Source organism: Leopardus geoffroyi, chromosome B1, assembly GCF_018350155.1.
Source record: "Leopardus geoffroyi isolate Oge1 chromosome B1, O.geoffroyi_Oge1_pat1.0, whole genome shotgun sequence".
NCBI lineage: Eukaryota > Metazoa > Chordata > Mammalia > Carnivora > Felidae > Leopardus > Leopardus geoffroyi.
In genome coordinates, this window is record NC_059327.1 from 159,731,514 (window position 1) to 159,737,871 (window position 6,358).

At 42.8% G+C, this 6,358-nt stretch overlaps 1 non-coding gene across 1 annotated transcript; it reads left to right on the forward strand.

Annotated features, from left to right (window-relative positions):
• Positions 1–2,916: 2,916 nt before the first annotated feature.
• LOC123596520 lies at positions 2,917–3,032 on the forward strand. The gene has a single exon (XR_006711697.1). It is a non-coding gene; the product is annotated as a U5 spliceosomal RNA (small nuclear RNA).
• The last annotated feature ends 3,326 nt before the right edge of the window (positions 3,033–6,358 follow it).

A 6,358-nucleotide genomic window follows, 5' to 3' on the forward strand; every position in this document is an offset into this window, starting at 1 on the left:
GCCGCGCACCCAGCCCGCGCCGCCGCCGCCGCCGCCCGCGAGACACGCCCCCTCCACCGCCCGCGCGCGCCCGCGGGACACGCCCACCCCGCCGCCCGCGCGCGTGGCCGCCCGGCGCGCCCCGCCCCTTGGCGAAGGGGGTTGCCCTGCGCCGCGGCTGTGGGCGCGCCTAGGGGGAGCCGCACCTAATCCTCCCGACCCCTCACTCTTGTCCTTAGGTCAAAAAAGAGGCGAGCCCCGCTCCCTTTCTTGATTTCTTTTGTAAACAAACAACAGAGAAGTTGCCCCCCAGCCTTGCCGCGCCTGGATGAGAATAGAGCTGTTAAAAGAAAAAATCTGCAGGCTTTGACCGTTCTCTTTAGAACTATTGTCACCCGCCTTTCAAGTCTAAAGGGCTCGGAAATACCCTTTAGAATCTCTTGAAATCTCCACCCATAGCCACCCTTAACTAATTAAGCTTCGTTATACTCACTCGGTAAAAGTGCATCCCAAATTTAAACTATAAGCGAGGAAAAGCAATTCGTTCGTGAATTGTGAAAAAACAAATGTCTCGAGAAGATCACGGACTCAGAACTGAGGGGACAAGTCCATAGACGTGGCACGAAGCAGGTCATTCCTGAGCCTTCAAAACACGATTTTAGTGGAGCAATTATCCTCAGATTACAGAGGGTAAAGCAGGTGCCTAGGACAAGGAGGCTTCCTGGCGACCATGTGTCGGAGAGTAACCTGGCTTCCATGTTTATAAAGTGGGGTAACCATGCATAATACCTGGAGCATGGTAATATGCTTTTAAAAAGAGAGAGAATGTAGTCTCATGTACCCCTTGCCTTCTGTTTACACCAGAAACGCCTTCTTAGTCTGCCTTTGATACCTTGGATCATGCCTATCCTCAGAAATTTAAAGGCTTCCTTACACCTCTCCGTGTAGCATTCAAGGCCCTGACTAACCTGATCTGGACATGTTGGACTACCACTACTATTAAAAAAGAAGTAGCAGCAAATGCTATGGGGGTTCAAAGTAGGGAGATGGTCCCTAGCTAAGAGGATCTAGAAACTTCTCAAAGTAGATGATGATCCAATCTGGCCTTACATTATTGGGAGAATTTCAATAGGTGGAAAGTAGGGGAAGGAACATTCTACACAGTGCAAACAGCCAGCTCAAAAACCCATCAGTTGAGCCTTGCCCAACTCCTGTTCCAGCTCCCCTTCTTTTTCAAGTTCCTTCACTTGCTTCTCTTATGACACAACTTCCATACTCCTCACTTTCCTGGTCTACACCTCAGTAGGACCCTTGTCTCCCTATACTAGGACAGTATTTTTTTATTTTTAAGTTTTGTATTTATTTAAGCAATCTCCACACCCAACCTGGGGCTTGAACTCACAACCCAGAGATCAGGAGTCTCATGCTCCTAGGACTAAGCTCACCAGGTGCCCCAGGACAGTACATTATTAATTAGTGCAGCTTTAGATGCAAGATGGAATAAAGGCCTTAGGGGCTTAACCACTAAAGGTTTGGTTACTTCATATCAAATGCAAGCACTTCCTGTGATTCAAACTTGGGAAGTATTCATTCTTATTGAACCAAAGAGAGGAAAGAAATGCAGAAAGGAAAGGAGAGAGAGGAAGGGAGGGAGGGAAAGAAAAGAGGGAAGGAAGAAGGAAGGGAGGGAGGAAAGGAAAGGAAGAAAGAAGTTTTAGGTCTGCTACAAACTTATCTCTACTTTTTTTTTAATTTCTTTTTTTCTTTTTAACTAAAATATAGTTTGAGCTGCACGGCTTTTTTAGATGCTATAACCCAGGGAACAATTCTGGCCTCTATCAAAGCCCTCAAAGGCATAAACTGTTTTCTTTCCCTTTTTTTTTTAAGTCCAAAAAGGCAAAAATGAGACATCTCTTTTTAAATTTACTCGATAAATGTCCTTCATTTCCTCAGTCTGACTGCTTGCTGGAGATGTTTTATTAATTGAGAAGTTATTCCCACATATTGTGATGCAAAAAGAAGAATGGCAAATTGGCAGCTGCATTCATTTAAAATTAGCAGAGGCCCTTGTTCAAGAGATGGCATATTCAGAGTGACCCAAATTATCATGACATGAAGGCCACAGGTCAAATTCAAGGCCAAGTTACAAATCAATAGAAAATTTCCTTTGGGAGAGCTGGTGCTATGAACTTGAATTCTTAATTGTTTCTCAAGAGGCTGTATTTTACTTTGCTGCATCCAAAATTTAAGATCTTCTGCAAGATAAAGACTTTGACACATGAATGAGTTCTGGTTTTCTTATTTTGAGAATATGGGGTCTTTCCTACATATTTAATTCATCAATTTTTTACTAAACTAAAATGTTATTATATGTTTTTAATAACATTTCCTCTGGAGATTTATTTCAAAAGTTTGGTAAAATGTGCTTGTGCTTCTACGTGCTTTTTATTCCTAACTGTGTTTCATTTTTTTTCTCTAGAAAAGAGCTTAGTTTGACTGAACCCACATTAATGTTACACTGAAATTCAAATACCTGTTTTACATATTACATGACTCAAGTTTGTGAATAAAAATTGGGATACAACATCTCCATTCTGATGTTAAAAGATTTCACTTCCACTCTTCCTGTCACCAGCCAAAGGGAAGACATTTGTGTGTCAAGGACCAATGTTTCAGGCCTTTCCTGCCACTCTCTTTGCATTTTTAGTGGTACCTGTCACTGCTCACCCCTCCAGGAATCTCCTCCCCAACTGATCCTTCAGGAATTGAACTCTGGTTCTGAAGTTTGTGCTCTGTGAGTAAGCACAATTTCTATTCCTCATTTAGTTCACAGTGAACTTAAAAGACAACTTAAAAAATAGTGCTTTGCTTTCTCTATAACCTTATTCTGAAACTTTTAGTGAGGGTAAAAAAAAGTGGGGATGGAAAGTGCACTGGATACTCTGGTTTCTCTTCGAATCATACAAATCTTTTACCTTTTACTGAAGATTTTCGTGGAAAGGAACAACTTTGAGTCTTAAGCCAATTTTTTGAGTCCTTGTTTCAGCAAGTTTACAAAGGAAAAAAAAAAGAAAAAGAACAGAAAGAGAAAGGAAAGAAAGAAGGAAGGAAAAGGGGGGAAGAAAGAAAGAGACAGGGAAAAGAAAGAAAGAAGGAGGGGGGAGGGAGAAAGAACAACAAGCATAGGGCAGGTAGGCTAGAGAATTGTTTCTCCTTCCCTCTGTTGCTTTGAGAAATCACTTCTCTTGAATTTTGCCTGTAAAATGAAGAGGTTGGACTAGTGATGTCTAAAATTGTCAGCAGCTTGGAAATCTAAGATGCTTTTTATTCTGTTTGAAATTTCAAATCGTGTAGTTTTTCCTAGTACAATTATATACATATATTTTTAATTTTTTAAAGTGTATTTATTTTGGGGAGAGAGCACATGCAGTACAGGAATAGGGAGAGACAGAGAGAGGGAGAGACAGAATCCCAAGCAGGCTCCAAGCTATCAACACAGAGCCCAGTTCGGGGCTCGAATTCACAAACTGTGAGATCATGACCTAAGCCAAGATCAAGAGTTGGGCGCTTAACCGACTGCACCATCCAGGTGCCCACAATTATATATTTTTAAGTTCAATATACGTGACATCCCTAGTTTCTTCTCTATGGCTCTCTTTTGCCCCTGTGGAGACATACCAGTAGCCTTGAAACATAACTGGCCTCAAGACAGGTGTTGTCTGTGGAACCCCTGGCTGGCTCAGTCAGTAGAGCATTTAACTCTTGATCTCAGGGTTGTAAGTTTGAGCCCCACATTGGGTGTGGAGATTACTTAAAAATAAAATCTTAAAAGGGGCGCCTGAGTGGCTCAGTGGGTTAGGCATCCAACTCTTGATTTCCGCTCAGGTCATGATCTCATGGTTTGTGAGATAGAGTCCCATGTCATTGGAATTCTCTCTCTCCCTCTCCCTCTGCCCCTCTCCCCTGCTCACACATGCACTCTCTCACTGTCATTCAAAATAAAGTTAAAAAACATTAAAAAAATAAAATAAAATCTTAAAAAAAAAAAAAAAAAAAGAGTGGCATTGTCTGAAGACAGGGATTTAAGGCCTGGTCTAGTTCTACTAAATGCAGAATCATCTATTCTTGCTTCCATTTGGACCCTGACCTATTTTTCTGGTTCTGACAATTGAGCACAGGGTCTTTATCCACTATAGTATCTGCAGCTTGAGACACAGAGATGTCCCCTAAGTGCTAAGAGAAGGAAGGGAGGTGAACAAGGAAACTCCAGAATGAGCTGGGTTCCATCCTACCCTCTCCTGGAGCCCCAACCACACTTTGAACAACTCTTCCCTTGTTCCTCTTCCTTTCAGCCTCACTGGCCTCCTTGAACCCTGGCTACTCTCCCCCTTTTGGTTCCCTGTTCTGTTTGCTGTTCCTCTTCTGAAAGACTGTCCAGTACCCTCTATCCATGCTGCTCATTCCCACCTCTCCTTGATTCAGATGCCACGATTTCAGAATTACAACCTCCTCCCTTTTGCATCTAATCATGTTGTCCTTTCTTTTTAAATTTTATTTATTTTGAGAGAGAGAGAGAGAGAGCGCCATGGAGGGGCAGGGAGAGAGAGGGAAAGAGAGAGAATCCCAAATTCAGGGCTCAAACACACCCTGAGATCATGACCTTAGCCAAATCAAGAATTGGGTGCTTACCTGACTGAGCCACCCAGGCATCCCTGTTGTCCTTCTTATTAGCAGTTATCACTAACTAACATGCTATGTATTTTATTTATCTTATTTATTTTCTTTCCTCACTAGAAGGACAATGACAATGAAATTGGTATTTTCTGTGCCTATAACATGGTAATTGTTCAATAAGAGTTTGTGAAATGAATGATTAGGGGATAGTACCTTGGTTTTTGCAGTCTCTCAAAGTGGAGACATCTTGTACTCATATCAGTACCCTCAGTTCAGTACCAATTACAGACTTCCCTCATGCTACATGCTAGCCTGCCTCTTTGAATCTCCCCTAAAATAGTCCCTTTTCAATAACTATTTGTTGAATGAATAAAACAATGCTCCTGGACCCCTGGTTCCTGTGGTCTACCTTCCTGTTGGAAATCTCCCTTCTGCCCTTCTGCATATTGTATTCCTAGCATAGCCCTAGTTTCACACACCAATCTCTAGTTGGATTTTCCTTGGTGCCCCTAACAGTCTGTTGAGCCTCTGGTGCCCCTCTATTTGCCAGTGTTTAGATGTAAGCCACACCCCCTCCCTGGAGAGCTGCATCTGTATTGCCCTGCCCCTCCCCTGCATTCTCTTTACTTTGGCCTTTTTTTTTTTTTTTTTAATGTTTATTTATTTTTGAGAGAGAGAGAGAGAGAAAGAGAGCGAGCATAAGTGGGGGAGGAGCAGAGGGACAGGGGGACAGAGGATCCGAAGCAGGCTCTGTGCTGACAGCAGAGAGCCCAATGCAAGGCTGGAACTCATGAACCGTGAGATCATGACCTAAGCTGAAGTCGGATGCTTAGCCAACTGAGCTACCCAGGTGCCCATTTACTTTGGCCTTTGTCATTGTCCTTCCTCCCAGAATTCTCCCCCCATATAATATGCAGACCACAAAATCTCACAATTGAAAAAGATCTTAGGCGTCCAAGCGCTTATTTTATAGATGAAAGATAGACTTGCAAGCATTTGGCTTATGCAGGTTTGCACTCAAGTTAGGGTACAGCTGGAACTAGGATTCAGGGGCTCAGATTTCCAGCCAGACAGATGCTCTTTCCACATTTCTCAAAATCTCCAGCCTTCCCTCTATTTTTCCCTGGCCCTAGTGGCCCCCTTCCCAAAAACATTTTACTCCTCTGGACCTGATAAGCCACTTTGTTCAATGGTTGCACAGACAAGGTATATCTAAGGTAAGAAGTCTTTTCAGATCTATAGTTCCCTAACTTTTTTTTTTTTAATGTTTATTTTGTTTTTGAGAGAGAGGGGGGAGGAGGGGCAGAGAGAGAGAGGAAGACACAGAATCTGAAGCAGGCTCCAGGCTCTGAGGTGGCAGCACAGAGCTTGACATGGGGCTCGAACCCACAAACCATGAGATCATGACCTGAGCTGAAGTCAGACGCTTAACAGACTAAGCCACCCAAGCGTCCCTATATGTCCCTAACTTTTAAGCCTATCTTCATATATGTATTTTTTAAAGATGTATTTGTTTATTTAAGTAATCTCTATACCCAACGTGGGGCTCCAACTCACAACTCTGAGATCAAGAGTCACATGCTATATACTGACTGAACCAGCCAGGCACCCAAGCCTATTTTCATATTAAGATTAATTACTTTCTGGCTAGGGAAAGCCTTATTGTCCTCTATTGCGTTTAAAATACTAAAGACCCAGCATCAAC